Raw genomic sequence first — 15,487 nt, 5'->3', positions numbered from 1 at the left:
CATCTCTGGAGAGACCTGAAAATGGCTTCCACCAACGTTCACCATCCAACCAGAGGAACCTGGAGAGGATCTGCAATTAATTTTTTCTGTCAAGATGGGGGCAGAGTGTGCATTAATGAGCAAAAAAAACTTTTTGATCTTACCAATTGGCTGCAATGAAACAAACAGTGAAAAATTTAGAGGGGTCTCAATTAGAGATGAGCGAACATGCTCGTCCGAGCTTGATGCTCGGTCGAGCATTAGGGTACTCGAAACTGCTCGTTACTCGGACGAATACTTCGCCCGCTCGAGAAAATGGCAGCTCCCGCCGTTTTGCTTTTTGGCAGCCAGAAACAGAGCCAATCACAAGCCAGGAGACTCTGCACTCCACCCAGCATGACGTGGTACCCTTACACGTCGATAGCAGTGGTTGGCTGGCCAGATCAGGTGACCCTGGGATAGACTAGCCGCTGGCCGCGCTGCTCGGATCATTCTGTCTCTGGATGCCGCTAGGGAGAGAGCTGCTGCTGGTCAGGGAAAGCGTTAGGGTGTTCTATTAGCTTACTGTTAGGCAGGAGTGATTCTCAAAGAACCCAACAGCCCTTCTTAGGGCTACAATAACGTTCTACTTTTTTTATTTTAATTTGCATCTTTTACCATTTTGTGAGGAATTAGCAGGGGGACTTGCTACCGTTGTGTTTAGCTCTTAGTGGCACACATATCCATAGCAAAGACCGAAGTGGGAAAATTCAGTAGGGGTTGGATTTCTATTAGGCAATAACTCAGTGTCATCTCATCTGGCATAGTAGTGTGCTTCCTTTGATACTTGGCTAGAAAATAGCCATAGGAGAATACAAACAGCTTCTTGAAGCCTACAGTAGCGTTCTATATATTTGATTTCTGGTTGATCTGCTGGTGGCTTTAGTTTCTGCAGTGCATGTACTTGCCAATTCTGAGCAATTTGTAGTGAGACTTGCGACCGCTGTGTTCTGCGCTTAGTGGCGCACATATCCATAGCAAAGGCTGAAGTGGGAAAATTCAGTAGGGGTTGGATTTCTATTAGGCACTAACTCAGTGTCATCTCATCTGGCATAGTAGTGTGCTTCCTTTGATACTTGGCTAGAAAATAGCCATAGGAGAATACAAACAGCTTCTTGAAGCCTACAGTAGCGTTCTATATATTTGATTTCTGGTTGATCTGCTGGTGGCTTTAGTTTCTGCAGTGCATGTACTTGCCAATTCTGAGCAATTTGTAGTGAGACTTGCGACCGCTGTGTTCTGCGCTTAGTGGCGCACATATCCATAGCAAAGGCTGAAGTGGCAAAATTCAGTAGGGGTTGGATTTCTATTAGGCAATAACTCAGTGTCATCTCATCTGGCATAGTAGTGTGCTTCCTTTGATACTTGGCTAGAAAATAGCCATAGGAGAATACAAACAGCTTCTTGAAGCCTACAGTAGCGTTCTATATATTTGATTTCTGGTTGATCTGCTGGTGGCTTTAGTTTCTGCAGTGCATGTACTTGCCAATTCTGAGCAATTTGTAGTGAGACTTGCGACCGCTGTGTTCTGCGCTTAGTGGCGCACATATCCATAGCAAAGGCTGAAGTGGGAAAATTCAGTAGGGGTTGGATTTCTATTAGGCACTAACTCAGTGTCATCTCATCTGGCATAGTAGTGTGCTTCCTTTGATACTTGGCTAGAAAATAGCCATAGCAATAGGATAGGATTGTTTGGTTCTAAAAACTCAAAAAAAAACAAAAAACACAAAAAAAAACAAAAAACACAAAAAAACACAAAAAAAAACAAAAAAAAGTAAAAAAAAAAAAAAAGTTATAACTCTCATTTTAAAAATGTTTAACCCCAGGGCTAGGGGTAGAGGACGAGGGCGGGGACGTGGGCGTCCAACTACTGCAGGGGTCAGAGGCCGTGGTCCTGGGCGGGGTGAGACACCACCTGCTGATGAGGGAGCAGGGGAACGCCGCAGAGCTACACTCCCTAGGTTCATGTCTGAAGTTACTGGGACTCGTGGTAGAGCACTGTTGAGGCCAGAACAGTGCGAACAGGTGATGTCGTGGATTGCTGACAATGCTTCGAGCAATTTGTCCACCACCAGTCAGTCTTCCACGCAGTCCACCCATGTCACCGAAATCCCCACTCCTCCAGCTCCTGCACCTCAGCCTCCTCCCCCCCAGTCTGCCCCCTCCCAGGAAAATTTGCCATTTGAACCGGCATACTCTGAGGAACTGTTTTCTGGACCCTTCCCACAGTCACAAACCACTTGTCCGGTTGCTGCTGAGCAATTTTCCGATGCCCAGGTTTTCCACCAGTCACAGTCTGTGGGTGATGATGACCTTCTTGACGTAGTGGAAGTGTGTAAAGAGGTGTCCGACGATGAGGAGACACGGTTGTCAGACAGTGGGGAAGTTGTTGTCAGGGCAGGAAGTCCGAGGGGGGAGCAGACTGAGGGATCGGAGGATGATGAGGTGACAGACCCAAGCTGGGTTGAGAGGCCGGGTGAACACAGTGCTTCTGAGACGGAGGAGAGTCCTCGACCTGAACAGGTTGGAAGAGGCAGTGGTGGGGCCAGACGGAGAGGCAGGGCCAGAGCTGGTGCATCAGCGCCACTGTCAACTAGTGAAGCTCCCGTGGTGAGGGCTCTTGCGGCGAGGGCTAGATCTTCAGAAGTGTGGAGGTTCTTTAAGGAAACACCGGATGACCGACGGACTGTGGTGTGCAACATTTGCCAAACCAGGCTCAGCAGGGGTTCCACCACTACTAGCTTAACTCCCACCAGTATGCGCAGGCATATGAATGCTAAGCACCCCACTCAGTGGCAACAAGCCCGTTCACCTCCGGCCGTGCACACCACTGCTCCTTCCCCTGTGTCAGCTGCTAGTCAGCCCCCTGCCCAGGACCCTGGCCCAAAAACCCCATCGTCGCCTCCACGATCCTCCACAGCATCCACCAGCGTTCAGCTCTCCATACCCCAGACGCTGGAGCGGAAACGCAAATATAGTGCAACCCACCCGCACGCCCAAGCCCTTAATGTGCACATCTCCAGATTGCTTAGCCTGGAGATGCTGCCCTATAGGCTAGTAGAGACCGAGGCCTTTCGCAACCTCATGGCGGCGGCCGCCCCTCGGTATTCGGTCCCCAGCCGCCACTACTTTTCCCGATGTGCCGTCCCAGCCCTGCACCAGCACGTGTCAGACAACATCATCCGTGCCCTGACCAACGCCGTTTCTGACAAGGTCCACCTGACCACGGACACGTGGACGAGTGCTGCCGGGCAGGGCCACTATATATCGCTGACGGCACATTGGGTTAACTTGGTGGAGGCTGGGACCGAGACTGACCCTGGGGCTGCTCATATACTGCCGACGCCGAGGATTGCGGGGCCTACCTCGGTCCAGGTGTTTCAGGCCTACTATGCCTCCTCCTCCTCCCACCCCTCCTCCACCTCCTCCTCCGAACTACCATCCGTGGGCACGGCGCCATCAGTCGGTAGCTCTAGGCACAGCAGCAGTGCCGTCGCTAAGCGACAGCAGGCGGTGCTCAAACTGCTGAGCCTAGGCGACAAAAGGCACACCGCCCAAGAGCTATTACAGGGCATCACGGCGCAGACTGATCTGTGGCTGGCACCGCTGAACCTCAAGCCGGGAATGGTTGTGTGTGACAACGGCCGTAACCTGGTGGCGGCTCTGCAACTCGGCAGACTGACACATGTGCCATGCCTGGCCCATGTGTTAAATCTGATAGTGCAGCGTTTCCTCAAGACATACCCCAATCTGTCTGATTTGCTCACGAAGGTGCGCCGCATCTGTGCGCATTTCAGGAAGTCCAGCCCAGATGCTGCCACTCTCAGGGCAGCGCAGAGCCGCCTCCAACTGCCCGCTCACTGACTGTTGTGCGACGTGCCCACGAGGTGGAATTCAACACTGACCATGTTATCCAGAGTTTACCAGCAGCGCAGAGCGATTGTAGACTGCCAGATGTCAACTTCCACCAGAACTGGTAGTCAGGTCAGTCAGCTTCCTCAAGTCTACAATGAGGAGTGGACGTGGATGTCTGATATCTGTCAGGTGCTGAGTAACTTTGAGGAGTCAACACAGATGGTCAGTGGCGATGCCGCCATCATCAGCCTCACCATCCCGCTGCTTGGCCTGTTGAAAAACTCTCTGGTCAGCATGAAGTCGGAAGCTTTGCGCTCGTCACAAGAGACGGGGGAAGAATATTCCCTTGTTGATAGCCAAAGCACCCTGAGGTCTGTTTCTCAGCGCATATCGGAGGAGGTGGAGGTGGAGGAGGATGAGGAGGAAGAGGAGGAGAATGTTGGCGAGACACAAGAGGGGACCATTGTTGAGTCCTTCACTGTTCAGCGTGTATGGGCAGAAGAAGAGGAGTTGGAGGAGTTGGAGGAGGAGGAAATGGACAGTCAGGCCAGTGAGGGGAGTGAATTCTTACGCGTTGGTACTCTGGCGCATATGGCAGATTTCATGCTAGGCTGCCTATCCCGTGACCCTCGCGTTCAAAGAATTTATTCCAGCACCGATTACTGGGTGTTCACTCTCCTGGACCCACGGTACAAGCAAAATCTTGCCACTCTCATCCCTGCAGAGGAAAGGAGTGTGAGAATGCATGAATACCAGCAGGCCCTGGTGCACAAGCTGAAACAGTATTTCCCTTCTGACAGCGCTAGCGGCAGAGTGCGTAGTTCTGCGGGACAAGTAGCGAGGGAGAGTAGGCGAGCAGGCAGCTTGTCCAGCACTGGCAAGGGTACGCTTTACAAGGCTTTTGCCAGCTTTATGTCACCCCAGCAAGACACTGTCACCTGTCCCCAGTCTCGGCAGAGTAGGGCTGATCTTTACAGAAAGATGGTGAGGGAGTACGTAGCTGACCATACCATCGTCCTAAATGATCACACAGCTCCCTACAACTACTGGGTTTCAAAGCTGGACATGTGGCACGAACTGGCGCTGTACGCCTTGGAGGTTCTTGCCTGCCCTGCCGCTAGCGTCTTGTCCGAGCGGGTTTTCAGTGCAGCTGGTGGCATCATCACCGATAAGCGTACACGCCTGTCGACTGACAGCGCTGACAGGCTGACGCTTATTAAAATGAATAAAGGCTGGATTTCTCAGAATTTCCAATCTCCACCAGGTGAAGGAAGCTCAACCTGAATAATTGATCCACTCCTCCTCCTCCTCCTCATTTTCCTCCTTCTCCTCCTCTTTGTACAGTAAAGCAGAGGAAAATGGCTATTTTTTGACAGGGCCCACTGGCTCTTGCTATACTTCATGCATTTAATTTTTCTGGAGGGCCACCTACCCGGTCCTCTGTTTGAAACAATTTTTGTGAGTGCCACATACAGGCACTCAATCTATTCCATTTTTCTGGAGGGCCACCTACCCGGTCCTCTGGTTTGAACAATTTTTGGGACTGCCACATACAGGCACTCAATCTATTCCATTTTACTGGAGGGCCACCTACCTGCTCCTCTGGTTTGAAGAATTTTTGGGACTGCCACATACAGGCACTCAATCTATTCCATTTTACTGGAGGGCCACCTACCTGCTCCTCTGGTTTGAAGAATTTTTGGGACTGCCACATACAGGCACTCAATCTATTCCATTTTACTGGAGGGCCACCTACCTGCTCCTCTGGTTTGAACAATTTTTGGGACTGCCACATACAGGCACTCAATCTATTCCATTTTACTGGAGGGCCACCTACCTGCTCCTCTGGTTTGAAGAATTTTTGGGACTGCCACATACAGGCACTCAATCTATTCCATTTTACTGGAGGGCCACCTACCTGCTCCTCTGGTTTGAAAAATGTTTGGGACTGCCACATACAGGCACTATCCAAATTAAATTGTCTCCATAGCAGCCTCCACACGTTGTCTCCATTGCTACCTCCAAAAGTCGTCCATATAGCTGCCTCCATACATCGTCCCTTTATCAAACGAGGTGTGTCAGGCAGAAATTTGGGTTGTTTTCATGGATTCCACATCAAAGTTGTTAACTTTGTCGCCACCCTGCTGTGTTATCCACAAAATATACTGGCAAACTTTTACCATTTAGGGATATTATTTCAGCGCTTCTTGCGCATCTGTTTACATTCCCCTCACCCGGCATATCCTAAACTTATAAGAACGCTACTACACTTGATCTTATACAAAAGGTTCTTAGAAGTGCTGTTTGGGGAGTAGCCTAGAGACAGGGGCTTGGATTGGCGAAAGCTCGCCTGGCAGCGGAACGCCAGCTCCATGCGCATCATGCGCTTCTTGCGCATCTGTTTACATTCCCCTAACCCGCCATATCCCAAACTTATAAGAACGCTACTACACTTAACTTGGTGCAGGCTGGGACCGAGTCTGACCCTGGGGCTGGTCATATACTGCCGACGCAGAGAATTGCGGGGCCTACCTCGGTCCAGGTCTCAAAGGCCTACTATACCTCCTCCCACCCCTCCTCCACCTCCTCCTCCTCCGAATTACCATCCGTGGGCATGGCGCCATCAGTCGGTAGCTCTAGGCACAGCAGCAGTGCCGTCGCTAAGCGACAGCAGGCGGTGCTGAAACTGCTGAGCCTAGGCGATAAAAGGCACACCGCCCAAGAGCTATTACAGGGCATTCCACATCAAAGTTGTTAACTTTGTCGCCACCCTGCTGTGTAATCCACAAAATATACTTGCAAACTTTTACCATTTAGGGATATTATTTCAGCGCTTCTTGCGCATCTGTTTACATTCCCCTCACCCGCCATATCCTAAACTTATAAGAACGCTACTACACTTGATCTTATACAAAAGTGCTGTTTGGGGAGTAGCCTAGAGACAGGGGCTTGGATTTGCGAAAGCTCGCCTGGCAGCGGAGCGCCAGCTCCATGCGCATCATGCGCTTCTTGCGCATCTGTTTACATTCCCCTCACCCGGCATATCCTAAACTTATAAGAACGCTACTACACTTGATCTTATACAAAAGTGCTGTTTGGGGAGTAGCCTAGAGACAGGGGCTTGGATTGGCGAAAGCTCGTCTGGCAGCGGAGCGCCAGCTCCATGCCAAGATCCAACTAACATAGTTTTAACTGCAGCACCTTTAATCTACTACTAGTTCACTGCCTCCATACATGGTCCCCTTATCAAACGAGCTGTGTCAGGCAGAATTTTGGGTTGTTTTCATGGCTTCCATGTTAACTTTGTCGCCACCCTGCTGTGTAATCCACAAAATATACTGGCAAACTTTTATCATGTACCGATATTATTTGAGCACTTCTTGCTCACCTCCTTTGGTTCCTCTCTGCCACCCATTGGTTTGAAGCCTGAGTCCATTTAGGGTATGTCGCCATGACACTCTCTAGCCTGCTGCCGCTGCCTCTGCATGCCGTCCCCTATAGTGTCAGGGTCAATTATTGCATGTTTTAGATACTATCTAGCTTCATTCTGTCACTCTGTCATGGCCATGCTGTTGCCCATAATTTTGGCATAATGGTGCGATTAGGCAGCCTCAGAGGCATCCATGCATGCTGCCCCTGCTGTTTCCTGTCCATTTCCGTGGTGTTTCCATCCTTTTCTGAGGTTCCCAGGTGTTTGGCCAAGCTTCCCTGTGCAGAGCCTTGGTCCCCTTGAAAAATGCTCGAGTCTCCCATTGACTTCAATGGGGTTCGTTATTCGAGACGAGCACTCGAGCATCGGGAAAAGTTCGTCTCGAATAACGAGTACCCGAGCATTTTAGTGTTCGCTCATCTCTAGTCTCAATACTTCCTGAACCCACTGTATATAACTATACATATACATATATTTCTGTGCTCCTCTACCCCCCAAGAAAACCTCTTTTAATCTCTTTGATTTTGATTGTCTTCAATGTGATCTCGGCTGATATGAGTAAATTATGACAGCTTCCCTATTATTATTTTAAATCTAATCCTGAATGTGGAAAGTAAAATCATAGACCAGAAGGGTCAATTCTGAGGTTATATGTAAAGACTGAACCCTGATTACAAGAGCTGAACGTTAAAAGCCTGCATTGTTTATTAGTCGCCTGCTAATAATCTACTGGTAAAAGTTCCCATTCCTTGTTAGATGTCATGCAGTGTGATGAGGTAGTGCTACAGTATATGGAGCCCCATCATCATGACCTTTTATGTGCACATATTGTAGAAGGAGCCCATGTTGATTGTCAAACATCTGGCTGCCGTTAAGATATCGTAATCAGGTTAGTAGCCCGAGTAGATCCCTGACAGAGGTTTTATGAAATAATATCTAATATTTACATGACCTTGTATATATTATTCTTTGCTTTTACTGCGGTCATAGCTGGGTCCTTGGCTGCTTCACTTCTTTGGACAACTTTACCTACAGTAAGTCCAATGCCCTACTTGACAGGTGAGTAAACTATGTGTTATGTAAGCTTTTTGATCTTTTCTATTGATGCTTGGTAATTGTGGAGGCAGCTGTCAGTCTTCTCCCAGCCTGAACTTTTCTACTTCAAATCTATTTCCATGTCCTGTTGTCATTGTGTTTAAACATTGGACAGATAAGTACAACCTTTTAATATTGTAGCCAGGAGGGTTTATCTGAATTCTTCATTGGATACATCTCTCTGGCGGGTTGGTTAAAGAATCCAGTGGAAGTTCTCCAACAAATGCCATGTGCAAAACCTTTAGCTAAGCTTTATAAAGACTAGATGCCCAAGGTTCCTCCACCACTGACAGATATCATTATTTGCCTCGTTAGCTTGTCCTTAAAGGACCATTACCATCAGATTACCTGATGGTAGATGATTATTACGTACCTCCCCGCCCCGTCTCCGTGTGTCCCAAGCTTCATTTCACATATCTTTGCATAACTGCATTTCTTTAAAAAAAAAAAAAAAAGTTTATAAGATATGCAAATTAGCCTGTGGTGCTCCGCAGAGCACCATCAAGTTCCACTATAATATAATTTATGCTCGCTCTGGGACCATGCCTGCCGCGTTTGAAAAGAGCCGGTGAGGTCGAAACGCAGCTGGCATTATATTCAGGTGGAGACTGATGGTGCTCTTCAGAGAACCACAGGCTAATTTGCATATCTTATAAACTTATTTTTTACAGAAATACGACCATGCAAACATGTAAGAAATGAAGCTTGGGACACACAGGGATGGGGCCGGGAGGTATGCAATGTTCATCTACCGTAAGGTAATCTGATGGTAGATGTCCTTTAAATACTCACTCATTTTTGAATACCTCAACAGCACAAGCTACGGGTAAATGAGAAACTTTGCTTAAGGAATATGAAAATCTGTATTTCAGGTTAAGAAACACAAAACTTGACCTCCAGCGCTACCTTAAAAAAAGCCAGCGCTTTCGGGAAACCGTGTGATGCAACTTGGGCATTAGTGAAGCCAGTAAATCTCTTACAGAAGTAATACACATAAAACTGTGACACAATGGTTTGGCTTTTATTCCGAGTCAAGGTTTCCAGAAGGTCAGACATTATTTAGAGGGAGCTGCCTTATTTGAAGTGAACCTGTCACCAGGAATGTCATCTTTAATTGGTGACAGGTTCCAATATCCTATGCTATGTTGATTTTAATAATGCCTCTGTCAACATTCGGAATCATTTCAGTACTTTATAAAACTTTATCTCACATTTTCTGGCTCCGACACCTAGTTTGACCCAGAGGGACAGAATGCAGCAGCCTGTGTGCCTGTTTCTCAGTCTTCTCATACCTTTTTCCTCTACTGGACAACATATCCCTCATTCCCCTGCTTGCCCAATGCACAATGACAGGAAGATGGGAGGGACAGAGGGAGCTAGACGAGTGAGGAGTAAGGAAAAAATGTATCAAGAAGACCAAGACACAGGCTTGCCCCTCCCTTTTCCCGGGGCACACGCTGCTGGAAGGGAACCAGGCAATGTTAAATAAAGTTTTATAAAGTACTGAAATGCTTTAGAATGCTGACAGAGGCATTTATAAAATCAGCACAGCATATGCTATAGGAAACTGTTACCACCTAAAAATGCATTCCTGGTGACAGGTTCTACCAATAGGATGAAGGACTGTATGCAAATTAGCCTGAAAGGCTCCAGGCTCTTTAGGTGTTAATGGAGCCTGGAGCCCTTCAGGCTAATTTGCATACAGTCTGGTTGTAGATGCCCTTTAAGCAGAACTGGAGGTTTAGCTTTATCTTTTCCTGGAAACCTTATTTGCATATTCCTTAACCAACATAAACTCCATAACATGCAAAGTGCATCCTCCTCCACTGTCATTTTGCTGTACTCTGCTTTTTATTTTGACTCGGAAGCGCTAAAGAAAACGGAAGGGAAAACTCGCTATGGCTAGATTTTCACCAACTCATGCACAGACTGCAAAGATGAGAAAAAAAAATATTTAAAGAATAGCTTAGTAGAAGCAGCTTAGTAGATTAGCAGTCTAGTATTTTGTTGCACCTCTACCCCTGTTAAAGCTCCCCTCTCGCAGAATTTTGGTGGATCCTCTAACATTTGTTTTCAAATCTCTGCAGTCAATCTGCTCCGCTTCTGCTGTAATATCTAACCAAAAACCTGCTACAGCTCTCGCCTAGTAGAGGGGAGACTGTGATGAGAAATCTCACACAAGAGTGCTCAAAGTCCAGCTGCAATCCTGGAATACTAATGCATTTTTCACAGTCCTAACAACACACACAAAGCTATGGTTACACAGATCTCCAGGGACAATAATTAAAACTGTCTGCAGCTTTGGATGTTCAAAACTACTGGTAGACTCCCTTTACTTGGAGCTATATTAATTGTGTATAAGGATGAAGTTCACATGGAAAAAAAAAAATCAATTTGAAGATACGGCATGTATGTATGCTTCATATTGATCCATGCTATGCAATAATTTCCAAGACTACACAAGTGTCTTAAGAGCTTTACTGCAATTTCTTTTTAATTCTGTATATTCCTTTGTATAGAGATTAGGAATGTGCGGAAATCGTGACAACACAAATCTACGGATCGGGTCGTTGCGTTCGATTTCGCAAAAAATGTAAAAAAACAATAAATGTTAAACTGTAAGATTAATAAACATCTCTGAAAATGATGCTCCAACCCCAGATAAATATGTTTTTTGCAGAAATCAATCATGTATCGCAGTGTGAAAACACGCGGTGCCACGCTCCATGGTCAAAACATCTGTAGCGCGTATTCCCCTAAGCCATGTCCTACCGCCACCAAGCACGGCCCTGACAGGGAACCATTATTTTTACAGGGTTTTTTTTTTCCCTGTTATTTCAATTCATGCATAAGAAGTGCGATGCAAAGATAATGTTCCTTCCTTTCCAAAGGAAATGTGTTCCCCATGGTATCAAATTATTGAAACAAGAAGCACAACATAATTGCTTCAAGGAATTATGACATCGCAGCCCTGGATCGGAAGGATGATGGACAGATTCTCCAAAAACAATTAAGTGCCGCTGAATGTGCCAATGGTAAAGTTTTATGAAAATCTCTGACTACAGATGATAATTGTCCTTTCTTAAATTAAAAAAAAAAATTGTTACATGTATCTGGGATCTAAGCCTCGGAGTAAGCGGGATGTATGTAATGATTGGAGCTGATTTACATATATTATTACAATGTTTTTAGATATAATTACACTAGTAGAGTAATAGAGCTCAGACATGTATGGGGAGGGTCTGGCATTTCAAAAGGAGGATTTTACAAGACGGTTTTGTGTTTGTGGTTTAGCTTTTAGTACACGTATCGGGTACTAGTACTATATTTATACATATCATATCATTATAGTATATTGGCTATTATAGGATTCTTGTGTTAACTTCTGTGATCCTAAGTAAGTTATACTCTATAAAATATGATGTGGGACTTGTCACATTGTACATGCAGTTCTATGTATAGGCAATAGCAGAAGCTTCAAAGGGTTGTCCAGCCACAACAAGTTAGCCCCAATCCACAGGGGCCTCAGTGACAGGACCCCACGGATCGCAAGATCATAGATCCGCAGCACCCCCCAGACAATGAAGTCACAGGTCAGTCATGTGTCCTGCCTCTCCATTCACTCTCTTGGAGATAGCGGAGCATGGTATTCCAGTATCTCTACCAGCAGCACAGAGAAGAATAGAGGGGCAGGTATGACCAACTACTCTGTTCATTTGGGCTACAACAGATTCCCGTTCTCATTCTCTGTGTGGTTCCTACCACTGAGGTCTGAATAAATCATCAATTTAGCCCCTATCCTTGCATACAGACCAACTTATCATGACTGGTCAGTCCCTTTACTCAATAGTGAACCGAGCCCCTCTTCGAATTATAAAAACACCCCTCCCCCTCCCACGGTCAAAGAGTTATATACTGTGCTTAGTGGTAAAATTCAAATGGGGCACCCACAGGTCACAAAATTGATAGAGAAGCCATTCACACATGCCCCCTCCTGATAGTGCTCCTTTTTCTGTTGTCTGCCAATATATAAGAAGGGGTCTACAGAAAAGGGGACACTATAATACCCCTATTTCTATAGCCCCACACACATCTATGATCATCTTCACTATGAGGAAAAAAATAAATATACAGTATATATCCGAGTGTAAGCAAAGAAACCTAATTTTACCACAAAAAAGCTGCTAAAAATTTCCAGCAGCCTCCCCTCACTAATAAAATGTTATGCAGAGCCCCCTCACTACTAAAAATGTCATGCAAAGCCCCCTCACCAATAAAATGTCCACAGCAGAACCCAACTTTAATGACATGTCCACTGCAGAGCCCCCCTTTAATGAAATGTTCACAGAAGAGCCCCCCATTAATGAAATGCACACTGCAGAGCACCTCTTTAATGACATGTCCACTGCAGAGGCCCCTTTTATTAAATTGTCCACTCCAGAGCCCCCCCTTAATGAAATGTCCAGAGCAGAGCCCCCCTTTAATGTAATGTCCACTGCAGACCCCCCTTTTAATGGAATGTCAACAGCAGAGTACCCCTTTAATAAAATCTTCTCAGCCCCTTTTAGAGAAATGTCCACATCAGAACCCCATTTACAAAAAATAACTCTATGCTTACATCCAGCTTCTTCATCTCTGTGCAGGCACACATACACACCACCATGACACCACATGAGGTAATGGGCAGGGTGCTGCTAGGAAAAGAAGATGGAGCCCCATTTAAATTCCAGTTATCTGGGTGCTGAGACTGTGACCTGGATGCACAAACTGCCTAATTAACATAAGGATTAAATTAGGAATTTCACTGTGTGCCTTAATAAAATATGCTGCCAGCAGATTTTTACACTTCAAAAAGGTGGGAGACTTCTTTTATAGGGTATATGACACCATCTGCTATCTTTCGGTTCTGCATAAGTGTCCGATCACTAAAGGTTTCCAGGACCTCTAGTATTTAGGAGACTGAAAGTCCACCTTATACCTGTGAGTAAAACACTCTCTGGCACGTATGGTACTATATTTTCTACATGTTTCCTTGGATGGGCTACTAAAGATCTATAGAATATATAGAGAGGTTGTCACCAGTACCAGTCCTTTATTCACTGGATGGGCCTGGTTCCCTGATCCGATCATTGAGGTGCAGACCCTCATTGATGGAACCTTTATCCCTTATCCTGTGGATACATTTTGGTGGTGGGACAACCCTTTTAAGTTTTCACTAAAAGCAATGCTGTTTTTGTGACGGCGCTGAAGCCATTCATTTACCTGGTACCAAGCATCCATTAAAAGGGATGTAATTTCTGATCCACTTTAGAAATCTTTTGATATTTAAAAGGTTTGGAGGGTTTGACCACAGCTGCTTCATTCCAGGCATTGGTGAAGGTATTAGATCATAGACCTCCAGTGACATTACTTAGATATGGATCAAATAGTTCAGCCTTGTTTACTTGTGCTTGGGTTTCTGTTGGTCTACCAAACAAGAAGATATTAGCTGACCGCAAGCTTCACAGAACACTCTCTACCCACACGTGTGAGGAAAACACTTTCCACCTGATTTATCGGTTACTTGAGAAGTCTGTTCTGCAGGTGTTCTCCTGACACACGTGATTTTTCTTTCCCTTCTTTTTCTTTTTAAATTATTGGCCGTATTTGTAGATCTAGTTTACGTAAAGCTCTCAAAAGCTAAAAATTCCAATAGTAAACATTAGGAAATATGCACAGTGACTGCACGGTGATGGACTTCATACACCAAAGCAACGTTCCAAAAAGTAAATGTGAACTTGTCAGGTCGATTTGGAACACTAAACTAAAGGTCCTTATTGACATGTGTTGTAGGTTCCTAAATTAACCCTGTATGAGCATTGTCCATAGGCACAATAGAAAAACAAATGTTTACACTTACCTAAATGTGATTCTGATAAGGCACATGAGGGCGTCATAACATCCCGGCTTCATTGCCCATGTGCCGTACCTACAGTGTATATGCATAGAAGCCGGCAAGGACCACGCCACCTCTAACTTGCAACATCCTCCAGGCACCAAGAGCTCCAGTCTGAGGTGAGTATAAAATTCTATACAAGTGAATATTTAAGTTTTTTGACAATAATCATATCTCGAGCAATTTGAGACACTAAATCGGTCCATAATGACCTGTGGATGCTATCAACCTGACAGGTTCTCTTTAATCAACTATGGTGGACAAATGTAAGGGATCCAACCTTTAACCCCAATAACTACTGTTCTAATACAACATGAAAAAAGGGAAAAAGACCCAAAAAGGTAAAAGAAAAATAAAACTACCTTATTTACTTGAGTATAAGCTGACCCGAATATAAACCGAGACTCCTAATTTTACCACAAAAAACTGCGAAAACCTATTGACTTGAGTATAAGCTGAGGGTGGGAAATGCATTGGTCACAGCCTGCCCCACTATATAGCCAGCCCCCTGCCCTACTATATAGCCAGCGCCGGAAAGGTGAGTTTTAAATTTCCTTTTTTTTTTTTACTCGAATATAAGCATTTTTTGTGCTGAAAAACTCTGCTTATACTTTAATATATACAGTAGTTATTTTAGAGTCATAAAAGTCCATAAATACTAAAATAAAATACCAAATGTGGTTAACCTGCCATGGCAATTAAGGCCAAAAGACCAGCACCAACCTTCTATATTTTTGGAGATTTGGCAGAGCTAGATCTGTGAACGCTGTAATCCAATGACCTATAAGGGGTCACAAAGGTGGGAAAGTATCACACTGGGATGTCTCCACCAAGGTCACAATCTTTACATATCAATAAACCTTAAAGGGGTTTACCCAAGAAAGAAAATACTCAAATTTGAATCCCCTATTCATGTTTACACAGTAAAGATAATTTTTAACCCCTACAATTGTACTCAGTTTTATTGCTGTTTAAGCTCCTATAACTCAGTGATGGTCATTCCAGAATGTGGGCGGGGCCTCTCTAAGCAGACACTTTATATTTCCTCTAGTGCTATGTGCTGTCCCAGTGCCTGGGTCTATGAGTAGGTGACCCTGGTTTATAATTCACTGGTAATTTCATAAAAGATTTCCTTTAAACTGCAGTTTTTTTGT

Source organism: Engystomops pustulosus, chromosome 5 (assembly GCF_040894005.1).
Source record: "Engystomops pustulosus chromosome 5, aEngPut4.maternal, whole genome shotgun sequence".
Classification (NCBI taxonomy): domain Eukaryota; kingdom Metazoa; phylum Chordata; class Amphibia; order Anura; family Leptodactylidae; genus Engystomops; species Engystomops pustulosus.
This window is presented reverse-complemented; position numbering follows the sequence as displayed.